The following is a 24,818-nucleotide window of genomic DNA, read 5'->3' as shown; positions in this document are numbered from 1 at the left end:
GGAATGTCCTCATATGACATACTGTTCCTGAGCTGTACAGAAATGCAGAATAATCTTTTTGCACATCACCTTTTGAGAACAAGGAGTTATGGTTTGGGGATTTTTTTCTGATAGCCTCAAGATGGGAAGTAGCCAGATGTAGATGCTCAACAAGATTATTGTTTTTCAAAAGAAGTTCCACTCTGCTGGTGGCTGGTGGCAATCACTGACCCATAAAGCATGACTTCACATTTGACTTGCATGTGCTAGAAAATGCTTTGACTGACACAAGTCAAATACAGAATACACTCTGTGACTTCCATATAACTAACGTTATTTCTCTCTTGTACGAACAATCTGCAGTTGCCAGTTGTAGGGTGTTTTGTTTAGTTTTAAATAGTTAATAAAATATTGGAAAGGACAGAGCCATCAACTGAGCTATAAGACTCCTGTCAGGAAAACACTTCATTTGAGAGTTTTTCCACTGACACCAATTTTTGAGGTCAACTGGTTGACCAGTTCCTAAGTAGTTACAACACATGTTGTATTGATAATCTGATAGTCTTCAGTCAGACTGTCAGGCACTGCTAAATTAAACTGCCCTGTGCAGAACTACACTGTTACTCCTGTCAGTCAACCCAGATATCTTATTAAAAAAATCTTTTTTTTTTTTTTTTAATAAACTAATTTTCCATAAAACTGTTACTTGGTACCCCTTGTGCTGACAATGCTGCAGTCCTTCACTGTGCTGTGCTGTGTCAGATTAATAATCAATTATTTAATTTTTCCTGTGTAACTTGATGTCATAACAAAAAATTAGGACTATACATAGAGACAGAAACTTTATGATGAGTGATTCATGACTGCTCTTGGTACTTCTGTTGAGTAGAAAAGGGGTTGTTACTGGCAGTAATATATGCCTTTTAAGAAATGTAAAGTAATTTTCATCTACAAGTCCTTAAGACCTTGCTGACAAATGGTCCTGACTAGCATCAATAATGCAGCTAATATAATTTTAAAAATTATCACAGGAAAATCACACAGTTTTGTAATATCCACCTTCCTCCCATTTGCAGCCAATGCCATCCTCTTTCTGAGACTGAAAAGATACGAAAAACCTATGTGTAAATTTGAATAGCTTTCCAAAAAAAAGCATCAATTTTTGGTCACACAGAATATGATGCTGCCCTAAAACTACTCATTTCAAAATGTATCATGAGTGAGATTTTTTGGTGCATCTTTGTTGACACAATAGACAATAAAGACGATCCCAAAAGCAGAGCAGACAAGATGAATGTAGACTTAATTAGTTGGGATTGGTGAAAGCGAAGAGGGAGACAGTGACCAGCTCGTCAAAGAAACCCAGTACTTCATGTAAGAGGACAGAAGGGTGATCAAAGGACAGATGCTTGTCATCTTTTTGAGACACAAAAGCTGCATAACCACTGCCATCCAGACAAGCTGTGGGCAGCAGGAAAGAAATCCCACATGCTGAACATGTGATATATTTACCTAGCAGTAGAAAATGTGAGAATCAATGTTTGGACAATTGAGCAGGAAGGGTTGCTGCTGTTGCTATTGCATGGCTACAATATGGTGGGAAGTATTGAGAAGCTGCTTTTGTCACCAGCACAATAAACTGAGGGAAGAAAAGTTTCACAGGGAAATTTCAACAGTTTTTATACAAAAACCCAACCAATAGTGCCACGAAAAGAGTGGACAAGGCAAACGCACACTGGAGGGAAAGAAGGGTTGCCATACACTGCATCCCCCTTTTGGCAGCACAGTAGAGAGGGTTTGCAAGCAAACCGAGATCTCACATGTCACAGATGGAGTGGTAATGGTGAGGTATTAGGGAAGATACATACTTGACTGAATAGTTTATTTCTGTTGCTGAAGGGAATCAAGTCCCACAGCTCAGTCTGTGGAGTCTCTGAACCACCCTTCCTTGTAATTACCATCATTGCCAAAATCCCCAAAAATGTCAGGGACAAACCAAGCCCTGCCATTCTGTCCCTCCAAATGACACACATGGACACATCATGTAACAGTGTTAAATTTCATGAGTGAAGGGATGAACACTGTCCTGTTGCCAAGAAATAAAAATTCCTGTGGCCGAGAATGAAACTATTCAAAGCAGAAATTAAGGACTCTTCAAGAATGCCTGAACAGCTCCATCCTTCATGCTAGTCTCATTTTAAAACAGTGAGGTCAGGCCATAGGGACAGTATGTGTAGCAGGAAATGTGTATTACTGTGAAAATATCTGTACAAAGGGTAAGTTTTCTTCATTTGTTCTTTCACTAGATAAGTAACAAAATGACTTGTTTAACTCAGCACTCTCTTCCAGAAGTGCTGTCTTTACTGCAGCATTTCAATTACTTTTTTGGGGGCAATTCCTAATAATATCACAACTGTTTGACTGTCTGCTCTTTCCCATTTGAGAGCACAGAATGCAAGTAGACTTGTGTTTTTCTCACTGTTGCTTTTTTAATCACATTCTTCCAGTTTTAAAAGGTGATTTGTGTTTTGGGGCAAGTAAGGCAGACAAGTAGCCACTTTTAGGAAATTAGAAGGATTTTTTTGTTGTCAAAAATGGGTTTTGAAAGAAAAAAATACATTATTATATTTTCTAAAAGGCAAACACTTGTTTGTATTATTTTCTTCTGGAAAATGATAGATATTATTCTATCCAATGCAACCAAAAATGTAACATTTATTGAAATTCTCAGTTAAACTACAAGGAGGGAATACTTACTGCTTTCTGGCCTACCAAATATTTGGCAATATGAACTGTATCAAGGATCAGGGAATAGAAAAAATACCATAATTTTACTCGTGTTTAAAATAGTTCCTTCTTCCACCTAAGCTAATTCCATCAACAAAAGTATTCATCTCTTCACTTCTGAAATAAGGTGTTCTGAGTCTGACTGAACTGAGTGCCCTCACTCTCTCACTGAGATAAACACAGGAATAAACTGCTGCTTTCATCCACTTCACAAAATCACAAAATAACTGAATTTTTAAGGATGTGCTTAATATTTTTTTTAATCTCGTAAATGTTTGCAAAATGCATGTATTAACATTGAAATCATTACATTTATGGTCCGTCTGTGCTTCTCAATTCCAGTCCAGTGTTGTGCATTCTATTACTAGGTATGGTGCTCCTCTTTTGCTTTTGGAAAAATTTACTGGATGTCTTCTAATTTCCTATGCCCCAGGTCAAGAACCTTCACGACATTAAGAGAAGAGTTGATTTCATGAGATACCTCCAAGTCAGAAAGTGAAGTTTTCAGGGTGACAAAATGCCACTGGAATTGTAACATGACATCAGTACAGGACAGCAAACCTGAATACATTTGAGTTCTACATTATTTTTAAAAATTGTGTAATCTCAGAATTGCTCAACATTTTAAAAGACATATAGTCCAAAGGATGTGTAATGAAGTGAATGGAAAGAAAAAGAAGTATGAATTTAATTTTGGTATTTCATATTTATGCCTGTAATATATCAATATTATTGAGACATGTAATATATCAATATATCAATTTATTTGGTATGTGACTAATGCTTACAAAAACAACTGTGGTGTTATATGCTGCAGTGATTCCAGCTGAGAAAGTGAATGTCTGCAGCAGAGTCTAGAGTCTGTTTTGTAAGGAAATTATAAATATATGGAAATATATGGGGATCCTAAAAACTAGATCTAAGAATGGAGGGAGGAGAGGAAGCTCCTGCCTTAATAATGTCTTTTGATATCTAACACCTAACATTTACTTCTATTTCTCTGGACACAACAGGGAAAAAATGTGCATGTTACTTCCATCCATTTTGATCTTGTTCTCTCAAAAGTGTCCAAGGGAGAACAGATTTTGAATTCTATTTTATTAACTGTCTCTTTTCTGTTTGCCAGAATTATATGATAGGCATTTAGGTAGAGTTGAGGAGAAGGAATTGAGCATCTAACCATTGTATGTAACGATTATCAAATATAAAGTCACAGAGGAGGACTGTTGTATGCATCTCTGGGAGCACATAGAAGCTTGGTCCAGAAAATAATCTTAATTACAGCAATTCTTAGACAAGTGAAAGGTTATTTTATCTACAAGTAATTAGAGATCTATTGTCATTGCATTTGCCTTTTGAATACTGGTTGCTGAACACCAGATAAAATGTGTTTCGTGTTTATAGGGTCGTCTGAAAATTTATTCAAAATAAAACCCCATAATATTTTAAGGAAGAAAACCTAATTATTTCACATTCAGTATGAGTAATCACAAGCAAAGCAAAGGGCAGTCTGAAAAGCAGGGTCTCCCAGCAAAAATAAGACCCGGATTCTTCATCATAGCCCCAGTGAAAACAGTTTAGAAATGGTCAGCTGGTACCTTAAACAGCAGATTTCTGCCAATCTCCCAAAGTTTTCATTTTATTCTCAGTAGCAGCAAAACTCTGTCACTGAGCACTCTGTCTGTTAGGCACAAGAAAGATAATGTTCATTAATAAACGTGAATTTCCCTTTGAGGGTTAATTCTCCTTGTGCTTTCTGAGAACTGGTGAGCAGAGAATAAAGGGAGGGCTGGTGAGAACTTTTCCCTCAAGTTGTGCTTCCCAAAGGAAGTTTTCCCTTATACAGACTCAATCCTACTAACCTCATCTCTTTCTCTAGACACCAGCAAAACCTCCACGGGGATGTGCAGCTCGGGGTAGGGAGGACCAGAAAGCATCTGCCCCAGCTGACAGAACCACTTCATGCCCCTATCAGAGAACAAAATGAAATTATTAAAATAAAATTTCAATACACAAATAGATAAATTTAAAAAATTAAAATGAAAACAAAAACAACAAACACAATGGAAAATCCACTGAACATATATACTACAAAAAAAAAAATAATAAAAAAGGGAAACAAATAAACGAACTAAAAATCACAACCATTCTTTTACATGCTGCAGGTGTTTTCAGGTCTCATCTTTTTGTGTCATGTCTGTTTCAGCAGCCCTCCTGTCTCCACACCCATTCTCAGCACCCCCTCCTTTGTCTCATTCCATCGTGTTTTCTTCAAATTTTCTCCACCCTTACCTACCATTCTCCCCCTACCCTTTCCAAATTTTCACCTTTTTGCTCTATGTTTTGCTTTGGGCCCTGGCTGATCCAGAGTGACCCTCCACAGACACACCGCCTCATTTCCTAGTGATTTTCCGAAGTTTCATGTGCCTCTTTACAAGAAGAAAGCCTCCTTTATTTTCAGACTTATTCTGATTTTCATTTTATTGTTTCCTTGCAAAGCGCTGACATGGACGGTGGCGAGGCTGAACTTGCTCCCTCTCCCTCATCGTTCCCATTGCTGTTTTTCCTGCCGGTTCTGATGTTGCCGTGTTTCCCGCCCCACGCCCGAGACAGAGGGGACGGTGATATGGGATACCCGAGGATAAGGATGGGGGATGCGGGATGGGCGCGTGCCGGGTGAGGCGCTCCCGCCTGCCGCCGCCAGGGAGCGGCAGCGCCGCAGCGCATCCGCCGATCCCCCCGCCCGCTCCCGGGGATGCCCGCTCCCGAGGGATGCCCTCTCCCGAGGGATGCCCGCTCCCGAGGGATGCCCTCTCCCGGGGATGCCCGCTCCCGAGGGATGCCCTCTCCCGGGGATGCCCGCTCCCGAGGGATGCCCGCTCCCAGGGATGCCCTCTCCCGGGGATGCCCTCTCCCGGGGATGCCCGCTCCCGAGGGATGCCCGCTCCCGAGGGATGCCCTCTCCCGGGGATGCCCGCTCCCGGGGATGCCCGCTCCCGGGGATGCCCGCTCCCGAGGGATCGCCGCTCCCGAGGGATGCCCGCTCCCGAGGGATGCCCGCTCCCAGGGATGCCCGCTCCCGAGGGATCGCCGCTGTTACCGCCCCGGGCCCGGCACTGCCCCGCGCACCCACCGGCGGCGAGCGGTGGCTGTCACCGAGCTGGGAGGTGTCTGTCACTCGCTCCGTCCCTGTCCGTCTTACCGTCTGTCCGCCCGTTTCGAGGAGAGTGCGCCGCTCTACCTGCGCAGGTTGGTTTCTTCCACCCGTCTTTTAGTGACAATGCTAATGATGACTATTAATGATTATATTTATAATGGTAATAGCACCAGGTATAGTGTAATATGCCATTTGGAGGTTGGTTGCCTGGGAGAAGGTTGTTGTACCTCCCCCCGCACTAGACAGGTAAGGTGCAGGCATCGATCAGCTCAGGACGGCTTGAAAAGCAAGCAGAATCAATTATCGTGATGAAAACACTATATTAACCCAGCCGGAGGGGATGGGGGTGGAGAAATATGGTTTTTGTAAGGGTTTTCCCTAACGCTGGAGTTCTTCCTTGCTGGAGTTCTTCCTTGCTGGAGCTCGCTGGCTGTGGTGGGCCTGCTAGGAAGCAGGTGGGGTCTCTATCATCCTGCACCAAAGTCTGCTCTGGATGGAGCTGCATCCTGGCAAACCGCAGCTAAGAGAGTTTTCCCTGCTCTGGGAGGTGTGTCCCTGCCTTCTGCTCCCCTTCCCGTCCCAGCTTCGGACAACCTTTCCACGAGGAAAAGGTTGTTTTTTCTGGAAGCAGGAGAAAGGAAACAGCGCGCAGCTTGTGTCTGGGCAGAAGCTGTCCTCGCAGGACAAGGGTGTTTCCTCACCTGTCAGGGACTGTGCCTGGAAAATCTTCCTCAAAGCCGCTCTGAGTCTGGTGGCCAAAGTCCTCCCTTGTCACCACACCTACGCTCAGTACCCAGACGCAGAGGTTTGTGGTGCGGTGGGACACCTACGTGATGGTTTCAGGTTTGCTCCCACAAGCAGATGATTCCCACCAGCAGGTGGATCACGGGTCCCAGGTCCACGATCACTATGGGTTGAACCACTTCTTAAAGATAATCTCCAACCCCTTGGTCTTTAGTGAGTGTACTTGCTCATATACGGGTTAAAAAAAAAACTGAAGGTGGGTGGAGGTTGGAGAAGAAAATTCATCCTGTTGTTTCTACCGTTCTTTGGGAAAATTATTCCCTTTAATCGTGTCTGGAAAACATACATTAAAAAAAAAAAAAAAAGTAACTGAGGCAATTCATGTCACTCCTCGTTTTCCTTTAATAGGAGTAATGATCCAGCTGAAATGAGTCAGTGGAGCTCAGGGAAAACTGCCTTATGTTCATCACATAGCTGATTGGGATGAGCTTATTGGTTCCTTCCCAGCAGGGAAACTCCCACCTCGTTTTTGAGTTCGGGCAGGCTCACCTCTCCTTCCCCACTACTCACACAAAAATGGGGAAGCTGTGTCCCCCCCCCGGCGGGGATTCCCGATCGTAGAATCACGGAATCACAGGACCGTAGGATGGCTTGGGTTGGACTGCAGTGGGAGAGAGATCTTATCCTACTTTAAACACTTCAAGTAAAACGTGCCAAGCCAAAACACGTTCAGAACGTCTCGTTTTATTACTTAGGCACATTTTTATAATAAAATTCTGCTCTGAGTTTGAAAAGGGGGAAGGACGCCTTTTCCAATGAACACTGAAAGCTTTCTATCCTCGTTTTTGAGAAATTCTCAATTCTCCACCAGAAAAAGTGACCCCACCCTGTAAGGGAAATTTTGGCTGAGTAGCAGCTGCAGGACTGGAGACTACCTTTAGCTGTTCAAATAACTGAAGGAAAAATATTACATTTAATACTAACGCTGCATTTGAAGCGATTTTGTCTGGGGTAGAGGAGCACGAGTGTGACCTGCTTAAAGTCGAACTCCAGGAAGTACCACAGACCGAGCATCCCGATTCCGATTCTCGTTGCCCTGACAGTTTTCAGAATGTTCTACTCTTTTGGTTAGAAATGCAGGTGTGTTATTCACGGGTAGAATTTTGGGGATAGAAAGCCATTAGAGGAAAGACGGAAACAGAACTAAGCATTTCCCTTGACGAGAATAATTAAGAAGGATTTTAAGTGCTTAATCTTCTGTTGTATGTCTTCGGGCTCTTAGCAAGTCTATTTCTCTGATAATTATGTTCCGTACAGCTGCATGGCTAGAACGCTAATGAATTTGGAAATAAACTAGATTAACTTCAGCAGATTTCCCATCCCTTTAAATTCCTTTGAAAAAAGCTGAATACCTTGCCTTTGCCTGACATATATTTATAGGTAAGTTAACAAGAGATAAATTTGAGAGCTACATTTTAAAACAAGCAGTGACACACTCTTGTAACTTAAACAACTGGGCCAAAATCTCACCGTTTAAAAATCCAGTCCACCGATTTCAATGGCTTTAGACACAATTTGATGATTTCCTGTCTAACAATCCACTTTTTATTCCCCTTGAATTCTTGGGAGTTCAGTAGCAGCTGATGCCTGGAGCTGATCTATCGAGAAAGAGCTTAGCTGATTTCTGAAGACGAAAGCAATTTTCATGAATTCCTACCAAAAAAAAAAAAAAAAAAAAAAAAAAAAAAATCCCCACGCAAAATCAGGAGCGTCTTTCTTCGTTTTTATCTGCTTCAAGTAGTGGCACATTAAAGCAAGGATAACTTTTCTCATTGTGAAATGAAGTCAGCCATAATACGTTTTAGTCTTTGTTTTGAAAAGAAGTAAATTAAAACGAAAATGTTTCTGCATTCATTGGAAAGAATAGCATTATTAGAAAGATTTTATTTGGGTAATGTAAATAATAGGAATTCCAACGTGGTCTGCCTTAGCTATTTAAGTTATATTAATAACTTTATATAAAATTATAATCGGTAGAAACTAAAGACAATTTTGAACATTTTATATGATACTTAAAATACCTTTTTTTTTCTTTTTATGACATAGTTATTTTCATATTAGTAAAATCTGGTTTTAAATATATTATAAATCTTACTAGTTTAACTCGGTGTCATTAACAACTCAGTACTTTTTTTGTGCTTTGGAGTATAATATATATGAGGTATAAACATAAGGTATAAACAGGAGGTATAAACAATCCAGAAATGTGTTGACCAATATCACTCTTGGCTTATTTTCACTCTGTTTAACAAAACTTGCACAACCCCACAGAAACCACAGTCTGGTTGATGTACTTTGCACCAAATAGCTGTATGGCAAATCATTTGTGTCGTCATGTGCATTACAGAGGGAAGAAGCCTTAGAATGATACCATCCTGGCGGGAAAATTGCGCATAAGTCGTGACGGATGTCGCAGTCCCAACCGTGGGCACCCTCCCGGTACCGACGCCAACATTTCTCGGTAAAGCTTTGAGAGAATACGGCCGGATAAAGGTCCAGCCCAGGAATTGCAAAGGCCGTCGGTATATCTGCAGCAGTGAAAGTTTAGGAGGGTCCGAGATACCCTTGGGGTCGGAGATACCTGACCCCAGACCCTCGGACACCCGTGTGCCGTGCGCGGCTCATTGCGCCGGGAGCCGCCGGCTCCTCAGCAGCGCCGAGCAGCAAGCAGCCTCCTACCCGGGCCCACCGCCCTGCTGAGGGCTGGCCGCCAGCACACCGTCCCTGAAAATCCTCTTCCCCGTGCCCTCTGTCCCCTCCAGCCCTGCCGCCGGCCTCCGTTTGCAGAGGCCTTTTAAATTTACCATCTGTATCAGCAGGAACAGTACTGTAAATAACTAGGGGCTGCGCGGGGGGCGAGGCGTGGCGAGGGGAGCGCCGTGCCCACCCCAGGCGAGCACCCGAGCCCCGGCAGCCCCACTGTCGGCGTGGGACGTAAGCAGCCCCCGACTGCCCTCTCCCTCTCCTGGCCCCAATCTCGAGTACCCCTGGAGCCCACAGGCTAAGCCCCGACTCCTCGCCCTGCCTGGTGGGGGTTCTGAAGGAAAGCCCCCTCGAAAGACGGGGTTTTCCCGACGGCTGTAAGGCATGGGGGAGGCTCGGGGTGGGGAGGGGGGAAGTGGGTGGGAAATACGGGGGCAAAGGGGAGGAGTGAGCCACGCCGCAGTCCAGCGTGGGGCAGCCTCCGTGGCCGCCCTCCTCTCTCCAACAGAGCCCTGCCCCTCCTTCCCCGCCTTGCCTCTTCCTTTCTTCCCGCCCGTCCGAGCGGGACCGGGCTGGAGAAGCCCCTCCTGACGGCCCTGCTCACGATGGTGCTCGGCGGGCGGCTGCGGAGCGGAGGCAGAGGCGGTGAGTGCCGGAATGGGGAGCCCCCGCTGAGAGAGGTGGGGGGAGCTCGGAGCTGCCAGGCGGGAAAAGTGTGAAACCCTCCCGTTCCCCGTCCCCTCTCATGTCTCTGCCCTCCGAAATAACGGGGGACCGAAAAAATTGGGGTCCGGGCCGAACGGAAAGAGGGGGGCGATCCAGGAAGGCATCCCTTCCCGGCGAAGGGATTCCCTCCTACACACCCCTTTTCTCCTTCACATCCTGCTTTCTTGCCGTCAGTGACAAATGAAGTGAAGCTTCACGTGAAGGGAAGCTATGGGATTTCAAAGCTGATCTGCTGATTTGGGCTCACCCGTGGGCCCCGTTAAACACACACGAGCGAGGGGCCGTGGTGGATCCACAGCGCGCTGTGTGTGCCCTGAGCATCGCACGGCACAGGCACGGGGGGGTCAGGGAGCGGGGACAGTCAGTCTAGTGTCCCCCCGGCATGGAATCGGCATCAATGCTGTCGGAACGAGGTGGTGAGCGCATTCCGGTCATCGCCTGCGATCTGACGGTCTGTCCTGGGAGAGGATGGGCCACAGCCTGCGCCAGGGGACAAGGTTCGGTTCTGTCTTCTCCCGCACAGGGGTGTGAAAAGGGGGCTCTGATGTCCTGTAGGAGTCGAGGGAGGTACGGTGACAGCCCTCCATCCCGCTTTAAAACTGTGTTGCCCTGGTGGCCAGACCTCCCCAGGTCCCACAGCACGGCAACCGAGGAGCAGCGGTCTGGCATCGCCCTGCCTCTGTTTCTAGATTGCCCTGTTGCTACTGAAAAGATGGGGAACAGGAGTTCTGTGTGCTGTCAGGGCACGGGTATCTGCGTGTCTGCCCTGCTGGATGTCCCGCGGCTGGGACGGGCTGCCCGCTCAGCCCTCCTCCTTGTCAACAGGCGTGTAAGCATCCCATCTGCGAGGTTTTGACGAGCATGCTGGTGTTCCGGCTGGGGGGTTCCGGCAGCGCTGGGACCGGCGTCAGCAGCACTGTCCGTCTGTCCGTCCGTCCCTCGGCGCGGTGCGGTGCAGTGGGGAGACGCGGTGCCGCCAGTGAGGGAGTGGGACGAGGACAGCGATATGTTGTACAGGGCAAAAATGAGCGAGAACCGTCGTTCTGGTGTCAAAATAGTCATCGCGGTTCCGGGTGTTACCAGAACAGAAGAACAGCACCCTTTCCTGAAGGACAAGTGGACAAAGGCCGCCACCACGTCTTCCCTAGAACCTCTGCAGCCCGTCGGTTCTGTCGCTCCTTCTAATCCTTATTTCTCCGCCGTGCGAGTGAAAGCGGCGCTCAGATAACATGCTCAGTCCTTTGCCTGAGATACCTATGCTGAGAAAAACAACTGAAAATTTTTATCCTATTGACGAGCGGAGAAATTTACACTCGGGTTTTACTACCTGGGAGATGTAGCCGAGTTTTGTATATTTCCCTCCGTGTGCATCACTGGCACCTGTTGGCACGGCAGATAAAACACGCGAGGGGAAGGCATGTCAAGCGTCATTTTACAACTGCCTTTAGCGGCAAAGCTACTTTTAAATTTAAATATTTTAAGTACAGGAGCCCAGAGCGCCCACTGGGAAAAAAATAAAATTAAAATAATATTAAAAAAAAAAAACAAACCACCAAAACCTCAACACACACAACATATCCTGTCCTTATATTTCTTTCTGAAGTCATTTCCTGGAAGTGCAGAAGAAACGTCCTGTGAGAGACAGACGGGTAAGTTTTCTATCACAGACGTTTATGTCTTCTATCACAGACTGTTGAGATATGAGAAAACTACAGATTCCTAAGAGAAGAAATAGGAAGGCAATTATAGAAAGGCATCGTCTTGCAGAAAGTTCGGCTAATGAACTACCAAAATCGAAAAAAGACCGAAAAAAAAAAAAAAGAAAAAAGAAAAAAAAAGAAAATCTGAAAAAGGAGGGGTGGTTATCCAATTAAACACAACCTCTAACTTCTCGGAAGTGCATCTTCTTCCTGACAGCCTACTGCGTTTAGAGCTCTTCACTCCATTCGTGGTAAAAATTGCATAAAAATTGCATTTCTGTGACATAAAACTTTCGTTTTCGTTACTTTCATAAAAGAGGAAGGGAGAATCGGGGGAAGATAAAAGCTTCCTACGGTCGCTGACAAGAGCTTCCGAGAAGAAGATCTTCCCATGCAACACCGGTACAAATTCAATACTGCAGGGAGGAATACCAAAATATTGTCGTTCCCTGAGATATTGCAGTCCCCTCGCTCCGCCCCCCGCGTTTCGTAAGCCTGACTCCTCTTCAGACTAGAGAAGACACAGACAGACACCGTATTTTGATCCCGGAAAACAACATGCGAAGCACGGTGTGGGGAGGGGAAGGAGGCGACAATTACTGCACCCCACCCCCTGTGGGGAGGATGGTGGAGGAGTAGAGACGGGGCAGAAAGCCGAGAGTGATGCCTGTCACCCTAGGGATGCTCAACCTGCAGAGCATCCTTCTTCCCACTAGGTATCTCTCTCTACTTTTCTTTTTTTTAATTTATTTTTTTAATTATTACTTTTTAAATTTTTTTGGAGCGGAGTCCGTACGCGGCGGCCAGGGGTGTCATTAGGAGAGCTCTGGAAGGAGGCTCGGTGCGGGTCGTGCACCGAGACCGGGCGGGCTCCGGGAGATGGCGCTGGTCCCCCGCCGGATGAGGGGTGCGGGGCTCGGGGCAGCCGGGCCGGGCAGCCGCGGGCGCTGGGCCGACCCCACGGAGCTGGATGTCCTCCCTGCTCCTCCTTCCCGCCTGCTTCTCCCCTCTCACAACTGGAGTCCGGCCTGCCCAGGAGTTGCAAAAGGGGCGGGGAGAGGGAGGTAAACATGAGCTTCGCGCCTGCAGACTGAATTTAAAATCAAATCAAAACATGAAAAGGCCATGGAACGGGGTGGGTGGGAATGGTGGGACGGCGAAGACACAAAACAACAACAGCAGCAACAAAAACAAACAAAAAAACAATCAAGAAAAACTACCAAAAATTAACCCATTCACTCTGCTGCTAGGGACCGGATTCACGGGAAACAACGAAATAACCGTGCGTTTCAAGCCTTGTCTTTCCGATGACTTATTTTACACCTAGGCATTAACTGGATAACTACGTAACTATAATAAAAGAGCAGAAACGGCATCAAGGAAACCTGGCTCATTCTTCTTCAGCCCGTGCTGGAAGCCAAAACCATGCCTTGCACGGGGTCAGCTGCTCTGCCCGGTCATCCCGGGCTAGAGCTGAAGCTGGCGTTCTGCATGCCAGCCAAAACACAACTAACAGAGAGTTTGCTGTGCTTCAGCCTCTGGAAACCTCAGCATTTACTGATCATATGAATTCCGAATGAAAGAAACACAATTTCCGCCCCCTCTTCTGCTGCTCTTCTTGATTTCTGCCTTTGTACCCCTGATAAGGAGATATGTTCTTAATCGCAAAAAAACGGGCATGGGCTTTTTATTATTATTTCCAGAGGAGATACACCGTGAGGGTATACACGCATTGGAAGCTTGTGTGTAAAAAATTAGATTTTTTTTTTTTTTTCTTTTCGTGTATGCAGAGGAGAAAACTCTAAATTCTGGGTTTTTTTCTCTTACGGGAAAAGAAAAAAAAATGTCGTGCCAAACTTCAATTATTTCACCAAATATTATCTGTTTGACATTCTATATTTTTTCATTTTAATTTTTCAGTCTTGCAGGAGAAACAAAAAATATGTAAGAACAAAACAGAAAGAGAAAAGAAAAAGAAAAAACAAATTTGGGATAAAAGACCTTCTACTATACCTACAGTACCTGCACCTCCACTTTTCTAAAAAATTATGCTTATGTGTAGAAAGAACAATATGCAGCTCGGATTATTTACATAGAGTACAACAAGACAGGGATGAAGAGAAGTGGAAGAAAATTTAAGTGTAATATGCTGAGTATTGTGTTTAGAGAAGAATAAGTGTCAAAAGCGTTGGTGGGGAGGAATAAAAGGGATGATGGTGGAAAATGAATGAGAATATGGAGAAACGGATTTATTTCAGGCATTTATTATTTACAAGACAACACGCCGTCTCATCTCCGTAGCCGCTGCAGCAGCCGCCTCAAGTCTGAGCATTATTAGCGCCGTTTTGTATTCATTTATTTATCTATCCTTGGACGAGAATCCAAGAAATCGCCAACTACGGTGGCATTTGGATCACCTTGGATGATCCGCGCGGATGCGCAGCGGAACACAGGCACCCCTGTTTTCAGCAGTAAATCCGATATTGGGCAGAGAGTGGGGAATGAGCCTGCGGGGCGGCTGGGGCGGGGCGGGGGCTGTGTTTACTGTTCCTGTTCCACCCGTTGTGCTCGAGTGTCAGCTGTCTGCGGTCTGGGGGGAGACGAAGCTCTCGGCTGCTGCCCGTGGCCGCGGCAGAGGAGCAGGCGGGGAGGGGGAGGTGTGCGCTGCCCCCGCTCCAGCCCCAGGGTTTGTACAAAAGGGACGGCTGTGCTTCGTGGGGTCGCCGTGCAGTAGCGCGGGGCGGGGAGGAGGAGGAGAGGGAGGAAGGAGGAGGGGGAGGGATGCTGCCAGGCGGACCCGCCGCATCCCGCCGGGGGTGCTCCGGGTACCCCTGGCCCGCCGGGGCCCGCGCAGCCACCGCGGGGTGCGGGGGACGATGCGGGATGCACCGCGGGGACGGACGGACAGACGGACAGACGGATAGAGCCAGGCTGACTTTTGGCTGCCTCTCCGCACACGCTAAGGCGGCTCCGCAAGGGAGCGACAGTCCCTCGTGTGCTCATTAAAAGAAGGCGTGGGCGGGGGACGGGCAGAGCCCGCGGCAGGGAGTCCCCGGCACTAGCTATTGGTAAAAATGCGTAGAAATGGTGCTTCCTTAGTGGATTGCTGCTGTACGTGGTTAGGTAAGAGCCAATCTGATGGATGGCCGCGTCGATTGCCGTTTTGGGAGAGTGTTATTTTTGTACACGTTTTACGTGTAGGCACGTGGCTATTTTTTACTGGGTGATATATCAGAGTAGGGCTTGCAAAACTGAAGCCAGAAGTAGCGTTCGAAATAACGTAAGAAAAGACAAAGAATAAAAGTATACTTATGGTGAAACGGGCACAGAATAAGAGACACTCCACTCTTTATTTAAAAAAAAAAAATACATGCTTAACTGTCTTTGGGGAGGGCAAACTTTTGCCCAATACGTCCATTCAGGTAAGTCATTCATAGTGTAATTATCCACTCATGCACTTGAGCTTTTGAAAGAGAAAAAAAAAAAAATGAAAGGGCGTTTTGGGTTTTTGGTTTGGTTTTTTTTGGACTAGCGTTGTTCGTTTATTAACAACATTCCTGGGCTTTAAAAACAGAGCACTCTTCTGGTTTTACTATTTAAACTACTCTTCTTTCTTCTCATTACCCGTTAAGGTAAACTGAAAGTTGCTAATAGTGTTTGTCACATAATTCAAGGCCTATGAATTTTCGGATAAAGCAGGTGTGAGACTACAAGCAGTATTTAAAAAAAAAAAAATCTAAGCCCTTTTTTATTAAGAATTAGGCACTGTATTCAAATATGCACATGTTAAAAAACTGTTTGTCACACGTTTAATAATGCAGCACCTAAGACAGAAACTACAAAATGTCTTCCTCGAGGAAACCTTTCCGTACATGGCTCTGCATATTTTAAGGAAAGATTTTGAAATAAACGATTCCTGAAATAAAGGCAGACACAAGTGCAATTAGAGGTCGCAAAACAGCAATAAAATCTTTTAAGTCCATATAAAAAGGCCCCATTACACCCCTTATCTATATTGTCTTATACCTTAAAATGGGGCAGAATGGGAAGGGCGTGTTGGTGATTTCTAAAATTTGGTTTTCTTAATATGAAGTTAATTAGACAATCAAACTTCCAGTCTCCAGTTAGCAGTGTGATAACTGAGCAGGGTAATTACACCCTCCTGCGTTTTTTAATGTCCAATAAACATCTCGTGCACCTTGATTTGTAAAACCGGCGCTTTACACAATCTATAATCTTACACGGAACAGAAGCATGGAGAAAACTGGATATAAAGACATTTACACTGCAGAGTCTCACCAAAACACGGAAGAATACGAAGACGGAGGGGAGGGAAAGGGCAAGTATATTTAAAGAGCTAGAAGGGAGGAAGTAAAGGAAAAGTGATAGGCTGAGACTTTCAGTAAATTAAAACAGTGCAAATATACCTTACATATGCATCAGTATTAAAAGTAACACACGCTGGAGCCAGCAGGAGCAGGAGGAGCAGAAGAGAATGGCGCGACGGTGGATCCCGGCTCACACACCTCGGCCGCCCGCGCCAAAACGGGCTCTTCGCTTATTTCGGGGATGTTTTTTTGTTGACGATTATGATGATATTTGGAAGAAAAGGGGAGCCTCCCCTAATTAGGATCTTCCGCAAATAGGGACCATCGATCCCGGAATCCGCGGTCTCTTCTCCGAGCAGGGGGATTTTCATATTCCTTTCTTCTTCTTCTTTTTGTGCCCTACTTTCCTTAATGTGTGTGAGTGTAGACGGACGTGCAGAATGCCTTCAGCTGACGTCAGCAGACGCGACCTCTCGGCTAAGCCGTGAACGTGAAGCGGGGCTGGGGGGACTCGGGGCGAGGGCGCGGCCGCGGGGATGCTCCGTGCTGTTCCGCGGGCGCGCAGGCTCCCCACCGCGCTCTGCCCCATGGAATAAGCTCTGGCAGCAAGAGCAGCGCTGCCCAGCCCAGCACTTGGCCCCAAAAGGAAGCCGACCTCACTGCAGCATAGCCGAGTCCGTCCAGCCTTTTAAATCTTTTTTATTTCCATTTTTTGTTATATATCTGTATATATGTGTATGTATATATATGCAGTAGTGAGGGTATTTGGACGTTATTTTCTGCTCCCTTTCATCAGGAGACGAGCGGAAAACAGAAAGTCCCAAGCAATTTTAAAAGACAATAAGAAAATCGCCCCCTCTCCACCCAAAAAGTGGCACGGCAGAGGGCGCAGCATTCATCCGGGCACAGCTCTGTAGCGCATCCCCGGCGCGGGGCGCGGGGAGAGCAAATGAGGCCAAGGTAGGCTGGCGGCCGGAGGAGTGGGGTGACCCTCATCTCGGGCCGGCGGTCTGATCTGCAAGTCCAAGCCGCTCTCACGGCTCTCAAGTGATGCCTTCTCCCTCCACCGGGAGGAGACGCGGTGTGAGCGGGGATTCGGCGCGCTGCAGACACCGAGCTGGCGGGGAGTAGGTTACAGAGTTAAATCCTCCTCTTTCCCTTCCCCCACTCCTTCTGCAGACTCTGCCGTGTGTCGTGATGTTTGGGAGAACTTTCAGTTCCTGGGGAACTTCAGACGGCAAGGCAGCACGGTGAGATGCGGCCGGAGGCTCAGAAACGAGAGGTAGTCTCTGTTAGGACCAGAGCTTCTCTCCTTTTCCGCTGACATTATTTACACTTTTGTCAGCCTTCTATAAGCCGTTCCAGAGCACCTCTGTGAACATTGGCACAGCTGTTCCTAGGGCTGCACACCGCATACTCACGCACGGCTTCTCCCTTCAAGCATCTCAACTAAACTTCCCTCTCCAGGAAGCGGAAACGTGAGTGCATTTCTGACCGGGGGAGCGGTGCCGAGCCTCATAAATCAATTTTTTTTTTTTTTTTTTTGCACAGCCGGGCACTCGTGCTGAATTCCCTCGGTTCTCTCGGGGCTGGCGTTTAGATCCTCACAGAGCTCTTTTTGTCCGCCGGGTCTCCGAGGGCTGTGCCGGCAGGGAATGCCCGTCTGCTCCAAGCTGCTGCGGGGCTCTCCCCGCGGAAACATTCCGCGGAAGTCTGGGGCTGGGAATGGCAGAGAGCCTTCCCTCTCCCAGGAGCTGAGCTCCGGGCTCGACAGACGCCTGTTACCAAATCTATATAAATATATATGGATGGATGCATACATATGCACACATGTGCCGGGGCATCTGTAGGGTATATATATGTGTATGCATATATTTAGTAATTTTTCAGCGTCGGCCCTCCCCCCGCCCGCCTCCCCCCCTCTGGCAGCCCCCTCCCCTCCTTGACAGCTGTCCCCACGGAGTGCCGTGTGTCGCCGACCCGAGTGAGGGGCCAGCGCCACATCGGCCCCCCTCAGCCGCACCCCACACGCCCCCCAGACAGGGGGACGAGCCGTCCTGCCGTCCCCTCGCCCCGCACACCTCCCTCCATCCCTCCTCCACCTCTCCCTCCCTCAGTGCACACCTCCCGTCCCGGCGCTACAGCCCAAACTTCTTCCCGCCGCCCCCGCGCCCTAAAACCTCGCCGGGGATTTACCCGCGTTCCCGCGCTGTTTCCAAACTCGGAGAGATGGATCAGAAGGGACAGAAGGAACCGGCAGCGCTTCAGGACACCCTCCTCCCACGGACGAGAGGTCACGCTACAAGTTCGCCTGACAGCCGGAATGGGAAGAGTGTTTTTGGTTAACACCGTTATTTTTCCTGATGTTTCTTGGTTTTGGTTTTGTTTTTCTTTTTAACTGCTGTTGACCGGCTGCTTGGTTTGGACAAAAGTTGCACAAATTATCAGTGCCCCCTAGAAAGAAGATTCAGATGAAACAGTTCTTCAGAAGTTAAGGAGGAAAACATCTTAGGAAACTCGACCTTTTGCTTCACTTTTTTTTACTTTTTTTTTTTTTTTTCTTTTTTTTAAGTTTCCAAAGAAATGCGAGCTTCCCTTGATCTCTAGGGAAAAAAAAAAAAAAATAGCCATTGCCCTCCTGTACACTAGATATTTCTAATTCGCTCTGTCAGGGTGGGACTATGAGACGTTTTGGTGCAAATTCATTATCTCTGCAAGACATAACTTATAGTAGGAACTGAAAAAGACCGTGGCAATGGATGAACAATAGGGCTTCAGTTCATCAGCAACAAAAGCGCTGGGGAAATTGGTTGAATTTCAGAGCACGTCCTCCTCAGCAGAGAGGGCTGGACTAGACCTTGGCCAACCCCCCAAAAAACTTGCAGAACCTCACATACAAGAGTTCACTTTCTACTCTGGGGCATAGGAATCAGTGTGGAAAAACAAACAAACAAAAAAAATAATGGCAGACCGAAGTCAGCTTTCTTCATGTCTTTCCCGTTTACATGAATGGAAGATTTTAAAATATTTTAGAGTCGTTGGAGCAAGAACACCACCATGGAGCTAAGGGGCACTTTTAAATAGGGATGGCGAGGGGAAACACGTGTATTTGTCGAGACCTGAAAGAACTTTTTCTGCTCCGTGGGGGCTTGGCCGTGGGAATCTTTGTTTTGTCACCGGAGGCTCAACTCACCCCCAGTATGGGGGGTAAAATCTTTCTCTGATAAAGGCGAAGATATGTAAGTACTGCAGTGTTTCTGTATGTGTGTGTTTGTCCTGAGCTCCCTGCAAAATCTGGGATGCTGAAGCCCGGGGAGACGGAGGTTTCCCGGGTCCCCGTGAGCCCGCGATGAGGCCGGCTCTCCCCGGGAGGCGGGAGAGGGTCTCCCAGCATAGATCCGGCTGCCTTCTCTCGCTCCAGGCGAGGGACACTGGGTGAAGAAGGCAGGGTTTATGGCTGGACACAGCGGCGTACGCCGGTTTTGTGCGTCCGATGCTAAACCTGTTGGTCGTACGGCTGTGTTTATTTGCGGAAAATGTTAATTATGTAGCAGACTGCCAGCGGATGCTGAGCTGTGGCTTCTCAGGGAGTTTTCTTGCAGTGCCTGGCTGCTCTCGGAAGGTGTGCAGGCACAAGGCTGCCTGGGAAATAATAATAATGACAATGATAATGTTTTAGCTGAGGCTGTTGTGATGGATATAATGCAATGAAAACCAGAAACTTACGTTGTATTTATCTCCCCCCGTGGCCCTGGATAAACTCGCAGAGCTGTAAATAGAGACTATGCTTTCCTGGTAATTCCGGTTTCAGGACATCATCAGTCAGGAACATGTGGAAAATCTGGCGGGGAAAGGCTGGCATAATATGTTTTGCATATTTTGAACTGAAGGCTAGGTGGAGCCTCCAACCTTTATTAGTGGCAGCTTATAATATACAAATCCCAGATCTGCCTCTGTAGTTTTTGTCCCTTCTGTTCAGCAGCCCCAAATAATACTTTTAGCCTTTTATTTTCAAGTGTAATTCTCGAGAAATAATGATGCAGTTAAAATGTATATGTATTATATTATTTATACTATTTCCTGTAAGTATTGATTACAGTCTTTAACCCTGTAGATCCAGGAATATATCACTCATATCTGTTTTGTGTCATCTTAAATCATCTGCAGGAAATGTGGCTAGTTTTTTGCCACCTTTAATCTAGGGACGAGTGTTTTGGTGATTTATCTAATAATCCCAAAAGTATTCATTACCTTAAAAATATTCATTGCCTTGTAATCACATAGATTTTTCCACTCGCATATATTTCTGGAAGAAGGCATTTAAATTATGATCCTTTGCTTTTTGTAGGGCTATTTTTCAGGTTTAAACAACGCAGACAGACCACAGGTAGTAACAATTGCGACAAGAAATGGTAATTTTTGTTTGTTTGTTTGTTTAATAAAAGACAGTATTATAAACATTACCGGCAGAATAGATGTCCTTTAATGCACACGGTTTCCACGTGTAATCACTGACTGCGGGTTTGATTTATTTTTCTGTGACTTTGAATTCTTGACACTCTGTCTTTTCCTATTTCTGAATTTAAATTTGTACTAGATATCCGTTTCCATACTCTGTATTTAATGTAAGCGAAGTATAACCTTCAGTTGCCTGTAAAATGGAATTGCGGTCAGAAAAGAAATGATGAAGCACCTTCACTAGAAGGCGAGACAGTCAAGTGACTTACCTGGATGTGAGAAAAGGGATGCTGCTCTGCAGGGAAAAAATGCTTGGACTGTACTGGCATGCCATAATGTTTACCTCTACATGAATTTTCTACATAATTTTGTGCAAAAAGGGGTTTTATGTAACACTACACCCCTCTTACATACGTCACAGCAACTAAAGTGGGGTTCCTGTATGTCCTCCCGAAGAAGGTGAGGCTGCTGGAGATAGGGTGGGAGTCTGATTAATAATTAATTATAATTAATATAATTAATAATTATTTTAATATAATATAATTAATTAATATAATTAATTATAAAATTAAAATACATATAAATATTACCTTGATTAATAAAATTAATAATTATAATTAATATCATTAATAATTAATTACTAATTAGAGAATCATAAGCATTCCTCTTTAAAGTCAATAGAGACGGTTTGCTCTTAAGAAATCCATACAGGATATTTCTTCTTTACGCCACAGCCATCTGGAGTCCTATAAAAAGATTAGAATACAAACATGGCAATCCACAGGCCATTAGCAGGAATTTACTAGGGAGCTAGGTGGAAAATGTCAGCGTTTGTATTCCATAACTTCCAATAGGTAGGTATTTCTACAGACACTTTGGAATAAGTTAAATCTCATAAAATTATGTAAACTGAAGGAGAGTGGGCAGTGTTAACAGCTGCTTTTGGCAATCCAAGTGATGTTTTGGACAGAATTTTCACAACTGTGGATTGCTTAATCTTTCGACATGCTAGGCAACACCGCAGTTTTAGAAAAGTGCTTTACAACTGCTGCATGTATTTGTGTGTTCAGAATAAGCAAATACTTAAACAACTCATGATAATGATGAGGCCCTTGATGTCTGAGAGCTAGAAAATGCAATTGGTAACAAGTCTAATGAACAGATAGGTCATAACCATCACATTGCCTCTTTTGATGTGCTTAGGCTACAGTGATTAATCAACAAAATACGTCAGGTGTATTGCAGTTCCTTCCCAAGTTAGTGCATAAGCAAGGTGGCTGTAAGAGAGCTCTGTGTTTTAGAGATGTGTTTTGTGTCTTTGAAAAAAGGCCAATATGCAATAATGTACCATGCATTTAAATCTGGTGCTGTGACAGCTGGTGACATGCATGCATTTAACATGTAGGTGTGCTTCTGTGTTAATATGGATTATATATACACATACGTACTTATGCACTTGTGAATAAGCACAGATGCACACACACACATACACGAGCATCACCTGTAATTTCATGCCTCTGACTGAAAGAATTTAATGCATAAGCTCACAAGCCTGTCCTGTGCAACATAGGCTTGCTCACCAACAATACTGCCCCTAGCTATTGCCATAAAAAAATATCTTTCACCTATCTGCCAACTCAGAAAAAGTCATATAAACTCATTAAAACTTTATATAATAATCAAAGTGTTCATGTGCCTCTGATTGCATCAGACATCAGATTCAGTTGCCCCTGTTGTGCCTGAATAGACCAAGAGATAATGAGGAACCTCAGTAAATCATAATGCAGCATTATAAAAATTCTAACCATTTTCTGCAAGGTTCTAAATTTTCCACAAAGAGCACTGGCACAATTAGGTCTTATGTATCCCAGGTAAAAAGCACCAGGGGCAAAAAAAGCAGTCCATACCAGGACTGTTTAAAACAGAAGTGCTTAGCTTCAAAGTCTTAGAATCTGAAAACACAAGCAAATTAGTTATATCCCTGCTGGATTCAGATTTAGCAGGTAGCAGATTAGCAATGTCTGTGTGTTGCTTCTTGGTGGCAGTATTAATTTTGTGCCATGTCTGAAAAATGGGACCGTTTCCCCATTTTCATGCTTCTGTAATCGCAATAAAAATGGGCTTGTTGATACAGTTGTTGTTTTACAGTGTAACCACATGCACCTGCAAATATATTTTAGCACAAGCACAGAGACATGCACCTAGACTGACACATGTACCTACGGCTCCCCTGTGCACACAAGGGGACATAATATTTATCAAACAATCAAGCTCTGTAGCCAACACAGAACATCAACAACTTCAGTTTAACCCTTTGAATTTAAAAAAAAAAATCCACCTAAATAACAGCAATGTATGTGAGTGGAGGTTCATTTACAAACAAATGTACTTAAATGCAGTGTGGCCTATGGACTGTGATTGTAATTGGACATGTGTTCTATTTTGCAGCTTAGAAGAGTAGCAGCATGATTTTTAGCCTGTTATTCCTTTAGGAGTCCTGAGCAGTCCATAGTCTGTCTGAGATGATTTTTTTGGTGTGTATCTTATACTGAACACAATACACAATAGCTGTTGAAGTGCATTTATTAATTTCAACTGTAAACATGGTAGATCACAGTAAGAAGGTTGGTTTTATCGCATACACTCGAGAGATCTTTAACGTTTGCACCTAAGAAAATTCTATACAGATGGTATTGTTAAATAATTCAAAGTACAGTGTTCTTTTAGTGGGTGGGGGCGGGGGGGGGAGGAGCTAAGAGACTTAAATCCTATAACTCTACATAACGCATCAAGACTTTCCTCCGTCGGTTCCATGAGTAACAACACCAGCATGCAGTTCCCTCTCTTAGTAAGAGGTAAATAAAAATAAAAATAAAAATAAAAATAAAAATAAAAATAAAAATAAAAATAAAAATAAAAATAAAAATAAATCAGCGTTTTTCTTAAGGCGTTACATCAGATGATGCATGCTCTTAGTAAATATTGCTGCAATGTTCACCTGTGTTGCATTCTAACGCAGACACAGAGACACACACAGGACGGGAGGGAGTGGGGGTGGGAAGAAGGGCGGAGAGAGGTTATAGAGACTGCAGAATACGCTGAGCCTGCTGCTCGCAGCTTCCTGCACAGACAGGCAGAGGAGAACGCCTCGCAAGACCGTCCTGCTGTAAATACCTGTGACTCACGATAGGCGCGGAGCCCGACAGAGCCGCCGCGTAAAAATACATAAACCCACCCGCCCTCTCCCCGCAAAGCAACTAACCGACCGAAAAAAAACACCCTGATAGACACACAACGACGGGGCAAATTGTCAGTGTAATTCCACATGGACTCATTGCTCAGCACAGCCCCCCTCCCGGCTCCCAAGGCAAGGCCGCGCTTCCCGCCGCGGTATCTCTCCTCACCAGCGGGGGCTGCCCTGAGAGGGGGGCAGCAGAGCTCCCTGGGCTCGGAAGGGCTGCTTCCCGTCCCCGGGGACAGCGTCCTCCCCGCCGGCCTCTGGATGTCCGGGCGGTGTGCGCTGCAGAGGAGGAGGAGGAAGGCGGCGGCGGCGGGCGGATCCCCGCACCAGGGCGGCGGAGGCGGCGATGCTGGAGGAGAGACCAGACCCGGTCCCGGCGCCGGCCGCTGGTGGCTCATGCATATCAATAGCCATGTGTACTCGAGGTTTCTTATGACATCATCATTACCTTGGTCTCTCGCGGTCCAGGACTTCTGAGCTTGCCGGGCTGGCGCGCATTTTGGCACTGAAAGCCCTCCAATGATGGCCCTTTTCTCCTTCTTTCAGACCGGGGGCTGCAGCAGCCGGCAAGACCGCCGTCTTCTCCCCAGCTCGAGAACCTCCCCCCTCTAAAACACACACGCAGGCAAGATATTTGCAATCAAGCCGCCACCATTTGGCAAAGAGATCTATGCCGTGCATAATCTAAGGGGATCGGGAGCCGCATCCTCGAATCATCTTGTTACTTCCTAGTAGAATGGATTTTCCCCACGTTCTTCTTCCTCCTTACACTGCGCTGGAAATTGCCGAAGGCTTTTCATCTTTGTAGAGGCTAAGGAGTGTTTCGTGAAAACGAAGTGATTTACAATGCAAATAGGGGCCTGTAAAAGGATGGATGCTCCTCTCTCTTAACGCAGCTTGACGCAACTTAATAGCTGGTTTTATTTTCTGGTATT

The 24,818-nt window shown here is 45.8% G+C and overlaps 1 protein-coding gene across 2 annotated transcripts in view; it reads left to right on the top strand.

The window, feature by feature from the left end:
- The first annotated feature begins 9,985 nt into the window (after positions 1 to 9,985).
- LOC111941547 (uncharacterized) overlaps positions 9,986 to 24,818 on the top strand; it is a 108,764-nt gene continuing 93,931 nt past the window's right edge. The window contains exon 1 of one of the 2 annotated variants that reach the window (XM_086868759.1): positions 9,986 to 10,075. The gene's annotated coding sequence lies outside the window, so the exon portion shown is untranslated. Of the gene's footprint in view, positions 10,076 to 19,332; positions 19,424 to 24,818 lie in introns of those variants that run through there. The other variant, XM_086868758.1, reaches the window with a different exon arrangement.

This window comes from Cyanistes caeruleus, chromosome Z (assembly GCF_971803275.1).
Source record: "Cyanistes caeruleus chromosome Z, bCyaCae1.hap1.1, whole genome shotgun sequence".
NCBI lineage: Eukaryota > Metazoa > Chordata > Aves > Passeriformes > Paridae > Cyanistes > Cyanistes caeruleus.
Note: the sequence above shows the minus strand (reverse complement) of the source record. Positions and strands in the feature narration are given on the sequence as shown.